Source organism: Pyrgilauda ruficollis, unplaced genomic scaffold (assembly GCF_017590135.1).
Source record: "Pyrgilauda ruficollis isolate IOZ18807 unplaced genomic scaffold, ASM1759013v1 scaffold336, whole genome shotgun sequence".
Lineage (NCBI taxonomy): Eukaryota > Metazoa > Chordata > Aves > Passeriformes > Passeridae > Pyrgilauda > Pyrgilauda ruficollis.
Genome location: NW_024524778.1, coordinates 72,667 through 89,261, shown reverse-complemented (window position 1 = coordinate 89,261; position 16,595 = coordinate 72,667). Strand labels below are relative to the sequence as shown.

General features: G+C 38.5%; 1 protein-coding gene across 4 annotated transcripts in view; it reads left to right on the top strand.

The window, feature by feature from the left end:
- Window positions 1-1,164: 1,164 nt before the first annotated feature.
- The window catches only part of FER (FER tyrosine kinase), an 87,260-nt gene continuing 71,829 nt past the window's right edge, over window positions 1,165-16,595 (top strand). For 2 of the 4 annotated variants that reach the window (XM_041474731.1, XM_041474730.1), the window contains exons 1-2: window positions 1,172-1,622; window positions 13,797-13,905. The gene's annotated coding sequence lies outside the window, so the exon portion shown is untranslated. Of the gene's footprint in view, window positions 1,623-13,796; window positions 13,906-16,595 lie in introns of all 4 variants that reach the window. The other 2 variants (XM_041474727.1, XM_041474728.1) reach the window with 2 other exon arrangements.

The window sequence follows — 16,595 nt, the reverse complement described above, 5'->3', positions numbered from 1 at the left end:
GGGAAGAAAACTTGTGAATGGCTTAAACAGAGACAGAAAACTGCACACACCAAAGTTTCATTAGTGTTCTTTAAACAATTTGGTCTAAAAAGAAGCCATGAACTGAAATATGACTGCTCTGTTCACATCTCAGTTTTTAGGGTCCTGAATACCAATCTCTACCGACCTCTCAGAAAAAAAAAAAAAAAAAAAAGAAAAAGAAAAAAAAAAAAAGGATACTTCTCTGTAAGTTTAATCTAAACTGTTAAGGGGGTCTTCAGTATCTGTGAAATAGACTGTGCAATCAGATTTTGTTATTGCTACTTCATTAAATTGATTTTTTTCATTTGCTTTGAGCATAATCTATTATAAAAGACTATATAAAAATCTTTAATATTCATGGGTTTCCCTGAAACCTATCAAGGGTTTTTCCCCCTTTTTTTAACTGGATTTTTTTTTCTCCCTCTTTTTTTTGCTTTTCTTTTTTTCCCCCCACCTTCCTTTTTCTTTCTGTTCTTTTTGCTCTTCATTTTTCCTTCTAGTTTTTCTTTCCTCCTTTTTTCTTTTATTCCCTTCTTTTTCCTGCCACTTTTTTCCTTTCTTTTTTCCTGCCATTTTTTCTCTTATTTTTGCCTTTTTTTTTATTTCCATTACCCACCCTTCTTTTCCCTTCTGTGTTCTTTTTCTTCCCCCTCCCCCTTTTCAATTTTTTCCCCTTTTATTTCCCCCTTTTTTTCCTTCTACTCCCAATTCTCTTTTTCACCCCCTTTCTTTTTTCACTGCTTGCTGCCTTCGGCTGAGCTGCTGAAGCATCAAATCACAGGGACTCCTCGTCCACCTGTCCGGGCAGCCGCGCTGCGCAGGAGTTACTCTCCTCATCTTGCACCGCTGAGCTTCGAACGCCTCCCTCCCTGCCGGCGGCGCGGGCAGCAGGGACCCTCGGGGGTGTCCCCAGGGGTGTCCCCATGGCTGTCTCACCGGGTGTCCCCAAGGATGTCGCGGCGCGGGGTGGGGCGGGGAAAGTTGCGGCGCCGCGCCCGCCCCGTCCCGGCCAGGGACCCCCCGGACCCCCGGCCGGCACGGGGACGCTGGCGGGCCCCGCGCCGGCTCTACCTGCGGGCGGGGCAGGCGAGACGGGCACCAGCGCCACTCGCGTTTCGCTGCGCCGGGGCGGCGGCGGCCGCATCCGGTCGCGTTCAGGTGGCGTCCCGCGGGGAGGTGTCAGAGGCGCCGCTCGCCCGGCGGCGACTCCGCCCCGGCGGGGCAGGGGCAGCGCGGCGGGCGCGGATCCCGCCCCTTCCCCTGGTCCGCCGCCGAGGTCCGGGCAGGGGGAGGGAGAGGGCGGGCTCGGCCCCGGTCTGGCCCCGGTCCGGCCCCGGTCCGGCCCCTGTCCGGCGGTGCCGGGCGTTTCCGTTCCCCTCCCCTGCTCCGGCCGGGCTGGAAGTGCTGGGAGTAACGGGGGGACGCGCCGGGCACCGCCAGGAGCTACGATGTGTGGCCATCCCTGCTTCCCAATAAATGCAACAGCCCCGGGGAGTCGGTTTGGGGTTTTGAGTTCTCTTCCTCTTTGGTGCCGCCTGACAGTTCTGTACAGCACAGCGGCTGCCTGCGTGAACTTGTGCGTTAGTGTTGGAGCCTGCATGGTGAGGCCTTGTCATTGTCGCTGCCCTGGCGCTTTTCGTGTTCGTTCTAGTGCATTGTGTGTTTGAGATCTTGGTATTTGCACGTGTACTGAATACTCATGTTTGGTGTTCGAGTGGATTACACAGAAGGGCATTAAACATCCCTTTTCTTGTTGGAGTATGTTTCTCTTTGGTTGGACTTTACATGACTGAAATGACACATCCTGTGTGAACACCGGGGGTTTTGTAAGACCTTTAAAACAAGCCAGCTCATTTTCTCTTTGCAGGAGAGCATCACTGCTTTTCATGTAGGTGAAATAACTTTTCCCTGCTTTGAAACAGACCTGCTCAAACTGGCTTTGGTGGTTTGCTCTGTTGTACTGCAGATGCTTGAGGAAGTTGCAGTGTGAAAAAAAATGGGTGATGCATGAAGCTGGACAAACTGAAACTGGCCAAAAATCTTATTTGGTATTAAAATAACTTTATTAAAATAAGTTAATTTTACTTGCTAATAATACCTAACAAGGAAATTGCTTCTGCAGTTTATTTTATGTAAGTGGTAGTCTTTGAGAATCTCAGGGGGTTAGGACAGTCACACATCATCTGCTCACAGTCAAAGCAAATTGCAAATGATGGACACATTGTAGGTTGAGTTAATGATTATTGTTGGTGAGACCAGTGTATGTTCCCTCATCTTATAAATTCCTTGTAATATGTTGACAGAAATTGTCAGTACAGTTACAACTTTAAAATATACATGTGTGGAATGTTAACCCTAGTAAACTTGGGCTTTGGAGGTATTTCTTTGAGGGAGCAGATTAAGTCTTGTATGTACAATGTCACTTACTAGCTGAGCAAAAGCTCAGTTATCCATCAGATTTCCTGATTTTCTACAACTGTAACTTCAAGTCACAACTGAGTCCTTTGTTCTTTGTCAGTTGGTATTTGGATTGCCAGTGTATAAAGTGATGATGTAGAAATAATTCTGACACTTGAAAGCAAGACAGGCTAGAGAAGACAATGGACAGAGTAGAGAATAGAAATTTTCAGTTCCTCTGGAGTTGTTTGATAGAGCTTAAAGATTAACTAGCAAAAAAGATAAAAAAATGTATCAGTGTGTACACAGGATGTCAGGCCAATTTCGGTATCAAAGAACTTTAGTGATGCGAAGGTGAGATGGGCCTTAGTTAAGAGAGAAGTGACATTTGCTTCACTAGATTAGAGGTATTTAACTAAGAGCAAAAAAGGGAAGAAAGGTTTGGCTACAGGAGGTGCACTGCATTTAGGTAACGTGGGATGTATTTCCATACTTAAAATGTTCAGAGTTCAGTGTCGTTCTTCCTGCCGTGGAGAGCGGGTCAGGCATCTGGTGGCCTGTTCTTTGTCCATGGGAAATCCCCTCTCCCTGCCCGGTCTGACCTCCCACTTGCTGCCTGTCCTTGGTGTTCCCTGAGTTGGGAAGCAGCAGGGTGAAGGAAGATACGTTTGCCATGTCAGGCTGAAGGCAGAGAGCTGGCAGCAAGTCCGGAATTGCTCCATACAAGGAGATGGGCTGGGAGCATGAGGTCATCACTTCACAAGGAAGAGTTTTTTTTGCAGTGTGTGGGAAGTAGCTCTAGGAAAAGAGTCTTTTTTGCCTGCTCATGGGGAGGAGAAGCAAAGCAGTAAGAGAAGAAAGCCTAAATGCATTCCAGTAGGAAGTAAACTGCATATATGCTCCTATTCTAAGATAAAACTGTCCACTTAGTCCTGGCCTAATAATATTGGTGCTATATTTGCCTTGTGAAAATGGATTTCAAAAACCTAGTGGAGAGCTTTATTCTACAGTAGAGATAGTCTTGGAATTGTTGAGTATTCACCATTCTATTAGAGATTAAGGGATTTAAAATTTGGAGCATGAAAATATGCAGAAAGTTTCTGCTGTTTAACATTTGTGTCATGTAAATGTAGCATTTCTTGACAAAGGTTTATTTTTGAAACTTTTTCACAGTAATGAATCAGTGAATCAAACAACATAGCTTTGTTTCCAGGGTTTGAGAGAAGATAGTCATCTCTCATTTTAAGAGCTATGTGTATGGTCTCATACAGTACATAGGAAGTTCTGGTAAGGATTCTTAAAACCCAGCAAGAGTCCTTCTAAAATGGCTTTTATTTTTGTGTTTGGGATTATAATTTTTTTTCTTGTGGGACGGCTTCACTGGATGGAAGGCTTTGATTGCTTTCAGCTTGTGGCATGAAATCATATTTGTGACCATTACTGTAATCCTTTCCTATTTTCTGCTGCAAGTTTAAGTGCAAAGTTCAGTTCGGTGTAAGGAGTCTGAAATAATAGGGAATTTTTAAATTCCTGTGTGTTTCCCTGATGATAATAAAAATAAATTCCCAATAATTTAGGGCTTAATGCTGTTTTTAATCTGCGTGAGTGAACTGTACTTCATATCATTCTGCTTTGGATTTCAGATTGTTGTTTGTTCTATACTAACCAGCTTCCTTTGCATTGCTGCTTTCTACACTTGAGAGAAAATGCCAGGTGCTTTAACCACATGTAATTTCAAACTTTCTTCTTCATATCTGGGTTTCTTACTAACCTGCTTACAACACTCAGATGTGTGCCATAGCAGTTCGTAGAGACAACTCTCTGTACTCATAACTTTGCTGCAGTTCAGTGTCTGATTTCTGTCGCCATGTATGGGTTTGACAGAATTACTGATCTTTGGAGCATACTAGTTGGCTCTTTAAAATGTTGTTGATGTTGTGGGCTTGCACCTTGAGCAAAAAGGGTATTTTGTTAGGATTTCTAATATGGCTGCTCTTATTTTCTGCTGAGGGCACAGTTATTGCTTGGACCAGATAATTCCTTTAGGTTGTTGACAGGGTGAGTGTGGAGTAACAGCACTAATTGCATACAGTGAGAGCTTTCTGTAGCTCTCTATTAAGACAAACACATGCTGTCAGCTGTTGAGGGGGAAATAGAAAAATCATGTGTATACTGTTAATCTGTTCTTTAGGTATGCTGTACAATACTGCCTGCAAAATACTGTAGTCCACTTTCAACCCTCTTAGTATGAGCTAGAAAGAAAATACTTAATGAATAAGTACTTAATGGTTCTCACTTATTTGGCATTTTTCAATATGGCATTCAAATCTTGGTCTGAAGACAGGTAGCTGTCTTGCAATTGTCATTACTTGATCTTAAGAATCTCACAACTATTTTTTTCATACTGTGACTCAGTAAGTGATTTATTTCAACATGAGGAGCTGAGACATTTAGAAATTACGCTTAAGCGTAAAACTAAATTACCATAATTAAGTCTTAATGAAAAACCAGTTATCTTGTAAGTAGTGGCAACCTGTGAAAAGTTTGTGAATTGTTGGATATTACATAAGCACTCTTTGCCAGAAGCAGAAGTTAAATCCAGAGCAGTGTTAAAGTGCATTAATCATGAGGCATTTGTTCCTTGAAATTGCCTATTTATTAAATGGGAGCCACACAATTATAGCAATGAGCCTGATAAGAGTCATGAAGATGAGCCCCTTTGACAGAGTGCTGAATCATACTCAGAGCACTCCATCCTCTCTAATAAATAGGCTGGGCATTTCTGGATAAAAGCACTGTGAAAGTAATTATACAATTACATAGTGCATATTCCAAAGAGGGTGGAATTTGGGTTTGCATCCTCATTTTGGGAATCTCTTAATTTTGTACATGGTTTGTCAGCTTTGCTGCTTTTTGTCAGTTCTGTTTATGCCTAGCTTTTTGCTTTAGAAAGTTTGGAAAATCTTACTCCATACATTGACATCATATTGTAGCTTACATTGTGTGTCATCACATTTGCAATGTTTGCTGTTTGAATTGAAAGTGGCAGTTTTAAGTTGTTTTTTCTCTTGCAATAGAGAGCTGGAAAGGACATAGATTTAATGGTTATTAAATAAGACAGGAATTATTTTATTGATTATTTGGTGTTTTAATACTCAGGCAAATAACCTATTAATAATGGCTGAGCTGGTCGGGGTTGTTAGCTGCTACACTTGTAAATCACAAAATTCACCTTTGGTAAACGTATAAACGAGTAGGAGTAGCATCATAGGATAAATCCTGATTTTTTGAATACATAAAGCTTGTTTATCTGCTGTTACATTGTATAAATTTGTTATGATCACTGCAGTGTATTACTATTATGTTTCATCAAGTACAGCTTTTTAGAATTATGCTAAAGCTTCCTTTCTATATTTCATGTGTCTTTCAGATATCATCTGACTTCCTAGTTGTGGCTTCTGCTTTCAGATGTTCATGAGTATAAAATAATAAGCCACAGCATTTGTACTCTAAGTTTCAGGAAGTACAGATAAGGGTTACAGTCAGGCGAAGTGGTTAAGTCCAAAAGAGTGACTGCGTAAGCATTTTAAAAATGTGAGAATTGCAATGTTAAGAAAAATCATACTTTACACCAGCTTTTTACTGATTAAAAAATAAAAAACATGGAATCAGAAAAACACATCCTTCTTTATTTTAGGTATATTTGTTGTATGTCAATGCTGGGAATGCTGTGTTACCTCCCAACTTTTCCATGATATGGTTGATAAACTGAAGTTCATCAGATAAAAGGAATTTGCCAAATATAGAAAAAAATGTTGTCAGTTGAAGTGTGCATCTGAAAAAGCAAACTGTTCTAAAGGGTCTGTAACAAAGATAGAGGAAAGCTGTATAATACCATTTCTGCCTTTTGGATTAGGTGAATGTTGAAATTGGAGCACAAGATCTCTCATCAATGTGTTAAGTAAATTTGGAGCTACTATTTTAATAAATTTAATTGGCATCCAGATAATCTAATTTATCTAAATGATTATTTTTTAATTGAGAGAAGGTAATTACATGCCTTGCTTACTGAAGTCAAAATCTAAGTTCGAGTCAGTCCTTGTGTTCCTTCATGGTCTTTTAGTTTTCCATGCTGCATGCTTTCTATCTCTCCTTCTCTGGAGCCAGGTGGCACCCTCTGAAAGGAAGCCAGCCCACAACTGATGGGAGTTTACTCCAGCCCCTGCTTCAGACACAATATGGAAACTCATTGCAGCAGATTTGTGCCCTTTGCAGAACAGTCTTCAGGAGGTATCCTGTCCTTGTATACCTTGTGTCCCAAGGCTTTTTTTTTTTCCAGGAAGCATGCAGTGTATACCCTGTGCAAAAAAATCAGTCCAGTGGGCTGCGACACAGTGGTTCCTTGTGCTCTAGTATTTCATCACCAAAGTCACCCCATCCAGGCTTGGGGAGCCTAAGTGGGGATGTAGGGGTTAGCAGTGTGGGTATGGTCAGTCTGCTTTTGGTGGGGAGGGAGCTGCCATTTCCAAAGCTCTGATTAAGCAGATGGTTGTCAACATTTGGCCATTACAACAGCGTGGCTTGTGTCCCTCTACAGAACTTGTATCAGATAAAGTTGGGATTTCAGGTTTAGAGATGCAGTCAAATTCCATTTAGCTATCTCAGAGTACAGTAAGGCAGGAATTCTGAGGGAGCTAAATAACCCTTGTCTACAGTACAATATTATTGTCATCTCTAACTTGTTTCTGAATGATACTATGTTATGAGGAATATTGTCCTTTTAACTGAAATATTTGCTGCCTGGTATAATCTCTGGAAAGAACAGTTTTGAGTGGCAGAAGGAAAGACTGGATATGAAATAATGATCTAGTGCAATAAAGATCAGATAGGCTGAATCTTATGTATGCAAATAAATTTCCATGTGAGGAATTCAATCATGCATGTGCACTTCAGGACCACTTGTCCAGACACCTGGAAGATTAAGCTTCTACCACTTTTATCTGTTTATAATAGCATCCATTAATTAAAGCTCATACATTTTCAAATGAGAGTAGTATCCTTCAGAAGGAGTCTTCTTTATAGCTAGGATGGCTGATGATACCCAAACAGAACTTACTGGAATTCAGAAAAGAATAGGTAGGTTTCTGCATTTCTGGTGAGAGTAACTGTATCCCGTTTAACACAGGGAGTTATCACGGTATCTTTTAGGATATGGAGACACCAGTTCAGGAACAGCAGACAAAGGCTTCAGGCAACACCTTTTACTGAACCACACGATATGTTATATTTCCTGCAGTACAACAGCCTGGAATATCGCTAGTTAGGAAGAGACAGAACCATCTCATGGACCTGTGGGCCTAATGGCTAGTATTTTCTGTACAAAATACTGTGTGATCAAGCTACATTTAATGTGGTACAGTGATGCCAAGGAAATAAGTGACCTCGAGAAGACTGAATGAACAGTGAGTTAACTAAGTAGAGGATTTAATGAACCAGAAGGATGTAATTAGTTTAATGAAGGAGGAAAGAGGAAGAAGCATCCTGATTGCTCTTTCCAAAGAGCAATAAATACTTGGAACTAGATTTTTTTCTCCTGAGGAGACCACTATTGTCATATATTACAGAGTAATGGCAGACTTATCTAATTGTTTTGTCTGAAGTGAGACATTCTGGCTGGTATTGGGCCATAGGAAGAAATCAAGTGTCTCTAGACTTTCTAAAGTACTTCACATCCTGTGGATTTATCTTTTTCTGTGGCTGTTCTTAAATCTTGAGAGCTAAGACAGTGCTACGGGGAGAAGCTTCTTGTAGTACTCTGGATTTTTAATGTGGAATGGTAGCAGCCAGTGAATTTTAGCACCTGAAGTCTTCAGGAGGAGTCTTGGGTGTAGCTTTGTGATGATGAGAGATCCCCAGCAGGAGTATTCTTCAATCCTGTTCCCCTGAAGAAATGCTTACAATAGGCAGCCTTGGGACTGAGGGTTTGCATGTGAATTTTAGGTATGTGTTAGTTCTGACTTGCTATGTATTCATCTTGAGACAGATGGATATCAAGATGTGAAATGCTTCTTTCGGAGGTTTGGGGTATTATTTCAAATACGGAAGATTGCTTCCTACCTTCAGACTGAAGAACTCAGTAGCTAATTGAAATGTAAATATCTGAGAGAAATCAGCAGAGAAATAAGTTAACGATGCTTAGAATAACTCTTCAGTTGAGATGGTTACTACAGGTGCTTTTTCATTTCACTGTTGATTTTTTCAATTGACTTTAGAAGTTGTTTCTACCTTCACTAGTCATCTAAGACAAGAAATCCCTTGAAAATGCAGCAGTTTAATTTTCTTCCCTTTTTTGCTCAGAAGTTTCTTTAATACACTATATAATACACACTTTAAATGAGCTTGAGTCACTGATGTATTTTTTATTCTGTTTTCAATTTGTGGACAATTTTTGGACATTTTAAAATTATGTATTTTTTTTTAATTCTGGAACAGTCTTTCTCTTTAGCTGGTAGAATTGATTAACAGGGCTGGAGATGCACAGTACCTGCCCTGTGACAGTCACCTTTAGCAGCCTTATCCTGCTCAATCAATTTTTCTTTTAGGATCTAGTGTGGAGATTCATGTTGCAACACTGCAAAGTTGAGAGGTCAGTAAAAATTTCTCAGTCAGGAATTCTGTATTGAGGCCATGTTTTTCTCTGCCTTTCTTTGTGTCCTGAAGCTGAATTAAATGAAAGTGTAATTCTTGGAAAAATAGAGGAAGGAAAGCTTTTTTTTTTCTTGTAACACATGGAAGGTAACGGGAAACTAGGCATGTTTACCTTTGGAACCAAAAGAAGGGAGTGTGGCTGATTTTGTCACTTTTTCAGAGTTAACAAGACAAGAGAAGGGTCTTGAAGCATTAGTGACAGGATGTGACTTGTGTCAGCTGGACTAGCTCTTTCCTTCTTAACCTGTATCTGCCTTCACCTTCTTGTTTGTCTGCCTGATGAGATTCAGTCTTGCTATTTAGCTGTGACTGTAAGGTAGAAATTTCTGTCGGTTGGAAACAAAACTGGTTGAGTAACTGCACCTAAAAAGCACTGACTGCATGGTTTGCTACCAGATGTCTGCTCTGCCCTTTGCCCATTCTTTCACAGAAGGCCTGAGATGATAAAGAACATGCTGAGAAAGTTACCAGGCCATGGGAAGTAGGAAACAGCTGAAGGTGGGGAGGAGAATGAGATTACTGTTTTGAATAGTCTTGGAAAATGGGAAATGTCATCTGGAGCAAAGCAGGGGACAGTGAGTATGAAAGCTCACTGGCTGTCTGTAGGCTGGACAGAATGGATGTGTGGTGGGGGGAAGATGAAGTTATGTGGAAAAAGAACATGAATTTTTTGGATAATGAACAAATAAGGATATATTATCAAGTTGTTAGAGGGTAAGCACACAGGCAAGGAGCTTGAAAGTAATTTGAACTAATTTCTCTGTTCTTGTCAGAGTTGGTTGGTTCTACAGTACCCCACTGTTTTAACTTCTGACGTCTTATATGAGAATGAGACCAGTTGCAGGGTGTTTAGAGGATAGTAGTGGTTTAGAAAGATTGAAAAATTAGAATTGTGTCTTGTGATTCTAGGCAGAGAATCTGTGAGCTATGTTTTTGGGCTTCTATCTGTTTTGCTTTTTTTTTTTTTTTTGGACTGCTGCAAAGTATAAATCCTGTTTTTTGATGAAGCCCACTGCTTCTTATTTGCGTTTATTTTTAATAACATCCCAGCTACAGGAACTGCTAAAAAAAATGTGGTCTTCCTACAGGTGCAGGAATGGGAAAGTGAGAGGGCACTGTCTGAGGATGTTACTGCATAACCAAGTAAAATCCAAAAGCTCAGTACTTGCTACTGTCAGATAAGAAGGGGCTGTTGACATAAATGTAGAGTAATAGTTCCTGTTCTGCTTTTACAGTTTAGAGACATCTTAAGATGGAACTCTTGCTGTTTTACAGATCTGATTTTTTAAATGAATTTTTATAATAATTTTGTATTTCTTTGTTTCATGGTCTCACAAATATCTTTAGGAACTGAATTATCTTAATTTAATTATTTACTGGGCAAAGAAGGACATAAGAGCAACTTCTAAAAAATTTCATTTGATGTTCTCAAGTTCTGGAAAATACTTGACTCATTTGACACAGCATAACGCTTTGTGCTATGATAATTTTTTCTTTCGGTGTACTTTGGTCTTACACCTGTCATTCTTACCTTTTTTGTGAGCTAAAAATTATCTTTTTTCTGTGTGTAAGCTGCTCCATGCTATGATCAGTATTTTCTATATTTTTTTTTGTGCTTTATGTTTTTCTTTAGCTAGAAGAACTTGAACATACAAGAATACCACTAATGTATCAGTAGCATAAGGACATGTTATATTTTCCTTTCCCTTCATTAAAAAATAGTTTAATATTCTGGATGGTTTCTAACCTGACTACTTGAAAGCACTGAACAAATGCTTTTGAAGATGTCTGCTCAGAGACTACTACAGGTTTTTCTGGTACTGTTATTAAATAACTCCTACCAGTGTATTATGTTGCATTTATTGACATGTGACTTCATCTGCTGTTTTCTGTGCTTGCTCAGTGTTCTGAGGTTTTGCAAGTTTTGTAATGATATGTTTGGTTTTGTTGAATCATAATAATTTTGTATAAAGCACAGATGCTTCTGTAATGATGTATAGGCAGGTAACCATTCTGAAGAGCAGCCCAAGTCCTGGCACAGATTATGGAGAGGCTTCTGAGCTCTCTCCCCTGTCAATCTTTGTCTCTTAATTCTTACCCTGCAAGGTCTTCTGTTCTCTGGTAGCTTCCTATCAAAGACATCAGCAGAAACTTTCTACTTCCAACACATTTTCCCACAGGATCCTTGATGCCTTCATAAAACTCTTAAAGTTGTGAAACGTGATTTTGCTCTGTAAAAGCTGCATTGTTCTTTTTTTCTTTTGAATTATTCTAGTCTACAGGTTCTTAGGCATGGTTTTAACCACCTTGTGCAGTATCAGAGTCAGACTGTGTTGTGCTTCTGATTACCTTGTCCCATCTGAAGAAAATTTGATTTTTTTTCTGCTCTTGATTCTTCTTTGCTTGGCTCACCTTAAGCCTAAGTTTTTGCAGAATTCATATTGTGGAAATTTGATATCTGATGCTTCAGTGGTTTGGCTCAGTAGCATCTGACTCTGGTGAATTCATACTATTAATATGATATTTTTAATTGCCTCTCAGATGCTTCATTTTTAGAAAATGCCTTACATATCCTAAATCTGAAGAGGATCTGATTTGGGGATTTGCCTTAATTGTCTTGTTAGTAATTTCAGAAAACAACAGGTCATCTAAGTTTTCTGTTCTGTCTTTATCTTCTGAATTTGTCTTTTATACCTTCATTAGCTAGTGAATTATTGCATTGAGGTAGCAAGATGTTTGTTAAGTATCAGATTCTGCTTCATTTGAGCTCAGAAATAACAGTGGAAATTTTTTGAGATTTTATTGCTCTCTGACAGATGGCTGTGCAATTCGCTGGAAAGCTTTTTTTTATGCTTCCATGTACTAGTTAGTCTATGCCTATCAAGTAGACCTGTATTGGACTTGCATTACCAGCTTTAAGTTCTACTAATGACCTGTGTGCAGATGAAAAAATGCACATAGGTAAAAAAGTTAATAGTAACTGGAATTCTAAAGAAAACTTGGGTTTGCATTTAGTTTTCTTATTGACAAACACAATCTGCACTCTAAAATATGTGATAGTGTAGCTGTTTAAAAAGAGAAAAAAAGGTGTGTTGTTGTTCGTGTTCAGGGAGCAGAAGATAGAACTTTTTTGTGTTGAAGTGGCTCCAGTCTGTTGTTTCATTTGATAAATGGAATTTTTTGTGGGCTTCATTTTTCCACATGCAGTTCTTAACATCTGCATGAAACTTAAATGTGCCCCGGTGCTGGTGGTGATGTTTGTTCCACTTTCACGAGTCCCATTTGAATGGGGATTAGGATTTACGTTCCTGTCCAGTGGCAGTCTGGTGCTTCCACCCAGTTTGCATTTGTGTTAGTAAGATGAGCCGAATTTACTCTAATGTTTTGCTCTTGCTTGTACTTTTTTGCTAGTGGAGACTTACCCTTGGGCTTTGCAACTTTGAAACAGATGATTTTATATCTGTTTCTTAGAAATGTGATTAATTTTATAATGCTTGTAACCTCCTGTGTTTTTTTTTTCCTTTTGTATCTGCTTGCATAGCTGCTGTTCCTTTTTAGTGCCTGAATCTTAGCATCAATTAGTCTTTTCTATTTTTGGTCATGGAGAATAGAAGTTTTGTATTTATATTAGACAGTTCTTTGTTTCTCAAATGTCACTAAGTAACCAGAAAGGAATACTAAATAGTGCCTGCTTGAATGTGAACTAAGACTGTTTCTTCGGAAGATTTTGTGAATGTGTCTGTGATCAATGCTTTGTTTTAAATAATGGAAATTTTGAAAATAGTTTTGCTTTCTTCACCCCTACACACTGTGTCTTTCTTTCAGTTTTGCTTTATGTGTTTTTTTCCTATGAGGGCATTGCTAAACTGTTATGGAATGTCTCATTTGAAGTTGGACATTGTGGTGTGAGATTGTGAGTGAATGCTTATCATGGCTCCACGTGTAGAGATTATACAGTATACCTTGCACTTGTAAGCTGTGTGCAAAGCTTGTTCCTTACCATTTTTTAAATCAAATATATTTTTTTCTTAATATAAACGCTCAAAACCCTTTTTTGTCAGTTTGCTTTACCTAAATTGTGGTCCAGAGTTACAAATTGAAGTTTTGGTCCTGCTAGTCATCCTAACTTCCTGACCTCCTACTTTTCTAGATATTAGATTAGTTAGAGCCAGATAGAAATTTAAGTGTCTTGAGTGTTCCTTTCTCTTTTTGCCAGTTGTTTTCTTCCACTTTTATGAAAATACCGCTACTAACTTAGTCTTTCATATAACAAACTTGGGTCTTCCATGCTGTCATTTTCCTTAATAGGTTTCTGCTTTCATTTTACCAAGGGCAAGGTTCATAAATAAATAAAATTGTCTAATTTTTCAGCTACAGTACACTTGCCGTAAGAAATTCCAAGAACTTAAAGAAAAATCTTCTCTTACATGTGTAGAGGCAAAATTATTTCTTCACTCAAAATTATGTGTATGAAGTGATCGCATACTACTGCTAGCAGTCATTTGAGAAATCTGCTCTTTTCTTTTAGTTGAACTGTCTATTTTTTTTTAAAAAAAAAGCTGGCTTCTGTAATCTGAAAATGCAGAGCAACTTACCTAAGTTTGAGTTTTGCAATGTATTTGAAAATGGTGAGATAGTTAAAAGAAGTTTGATATGTTTTTCTTTCACAGAGTCCGCAGAAAAGAAAAAAAAGTATATTTCAGTAGGTGAAAATCAAAGGAAGTAGCTGCTGACATAGGAAACTGTACTAAAGGACATTTCTGAAAGAAAACTTTTAAGGTATGTGGGCAAGTTATGCTTTGCAGAAAAGACTTCCTGAAAATTAGCTGCCTGCTTTGCTTTGTGTGGACCAGTATTTCAAATCAGCTTTGAAATAATTAGACAAACTTTTATTACCCCTTGAGATGTTTATTGTTGACAAAAGCTCTGCAGAAGGATTAGTTTTACTAGTTTATGTTGTATACATCGTATCGATGCATACAAAGATGATCTTATGAATATGAGATTAGTGTAAACAAATGGTAGATAGTGCATGTGTTTTGTATTTCATGGTCTTGTGCATTCCGGGAATAGATCCTACACTAACAGAAATGTCAATTGTTTGATGTCTAATTTTTGTTTAGCGTGTGGATGGAGTGCTAAGAATAATTTATTTCATTATTTTAATGGAATATAACTACTGTAAGCCTCACATTGAGAGATTGAGAAGGACTGCTAACAAATTGATAATCTATTTTAAAAATGCTTTTAGTTCAGTGTAGAAGCCGTGATTTTAAGGATTTGTCTCCTGAATACAAATCGTCTTTCTTTTCTGGTTTTGAGATATTTTTAATGTTTGTAGAAAGTGTTTGCAGAATAAAAGACGTTTTGTATTCTCTATGATTTGGAGCCCATGCAGATTTAGGAACAATCTAAATTCATGGTCAGCATATGAAGAGTGGGAGAATCCAGATCTGTGATGTGCTTCTCTATTCTGAATTTAACTGGGGGCCAGGTGTGCTTTCTGGGTTTGTGGTTTATTAGTTGCCTCCCTTGTCACTGGTACTGTGAAACCACAAGTTCCAACTGATGTGTGTAGATCCATCATTATTTTAAGTTTATAAACTCATAACCTTGGATATAATTGATGGCAATATGTAGCAGAAGACACCAGTTGTTACAAGTGTAGCAGAGCACCTTGTGAAAGTGTTGCATTGTACATGCTCTGTTCTTCCTTGCTCATTTGATTTCTGGCACTGTCAGACACAGGATCGTTGGTCTGACACAGCATGGCCACATTCATGTGTCACAGACAGATGGCAATCTTTAAATGTACATTGGTTATGGAAACTACTTTCTTCAGAGTTGCTGCTGGAATCCAGCAGCATGACTAACTGGAATACTGGCTTTATTTCCTGAGGGGAGTGTTACAGTATGGAAGGATTATGTGACTAGCAACTTCCTTGAAGTTTCTCACTTTTAGGCTGAAAAAAATTAACATTGATTTGTTTGGATTCTGACGGCACCACTGTGTTGGTGGTTGAGAGAAATTTTAAATTGTCTTTGGTAACTCTGCTTAAATTTAGAACAGTTTGACATGTGATTGCTCATTCACACTATATTATTAAATGTACATTCAATGTGCACTTCCTGTGAATGATTAGTTTGCTGTTTTGAGCATAACACTATGAAGAAAGTAAGTCCTACTTTCTTAGAATTGACTGTGAGACGTGTTTTACTCCTAAGTTTAACAAATATTTTTTGGCTAATTTACATGTACTGCATATACAGTAATTTTTTTAGCCATCTGTATCTATGTCCATAATAGATAATATAGGATATTCTATTACATATCTTGTAAGATATTATATATGTATCTTCTATTTCAAAATATAAAAAAATAGCTAAAGCTCATTTGTCTTATTTGGTGGTACTGGTATTTTATTGCTTTTACAAGACATGGTACAATTCTGTTTGAAACGTCACTGGCATGTCAAATTATGCAAGCTTTGTTCACATGTGGAAAAAGAGATAAACCTCATGGGCATCTACCAGAAGCAGAAGAAATCTCTTCACATTAAGAGTAAAGCAATTCCTGAAGGTTTTTTTTTCTGTATGATTTAGCATATCTTGTTTGTTGTTATCACTTCTTTGTCTAGCTTGTTTTAAAACATTCTGCCATCTCTGGTTTTTCCGTTAAGATAAAATACTCTCCCATGGATTTTTGAGAATTTTTTTGTCCCCCTAGAATAGCTTTCACACTGTATTTGCATCTTTTGAACATTAGAGAAGAAAGTATGCTTGTGTCTCAAACTCCTTATCTCTCATACCAGTTCCATATTAAATCTTTTCTGGGTTCAGATTTTGCTGGTTTTGCTGATTTCTCAATTTTGCCAGTGGTGTGGGATTGCAAAATCTGTCTGGGAATCTCCATCTTTCAGTGTGAGTATTTTAATGTTGTATGATAAAGTCAAAAAATATGTGAATATTAATATTCCATAATCCAGTAGATGTGAAGGTAGGGAAGCACAAGGAGAACCACACCACAAATAGCAACCCTGCTAGTCTGCTGTTCTTAAACGTCTTCTGGTGCCATGGTTGGAGACACAGGGCTGATCTAAATGCATTACTCTGTGTGGGTGATCACTGTAGGTCCCTTCTGACTGAACTATTCTCTTGTATTGGTCTGACCCTGTAGGGCAGCTGTCATCTCATCTGTGGTCACTGATGAGGGAGACAGCAAACTTGGAAAAATACCTGTCTGTGTTGGTGCCAGATACTGTATTTTTGAACACTGGACTTCCAAAATATGCTTGTGTTTTTTAACAGTATTTGAAAATCAGACTTGTGTGTTCATGTGTTTGGTAAATCTTACAGTTCTGACTTCAAATTAATGGCTGTGTGATCTGTATTGTTTTCAGTTTTTAAAAAATATTAAAAAACATTAAAAAATCAGAAGTGGTTTTAAGTGACAGAATTGGTTTTTAGAT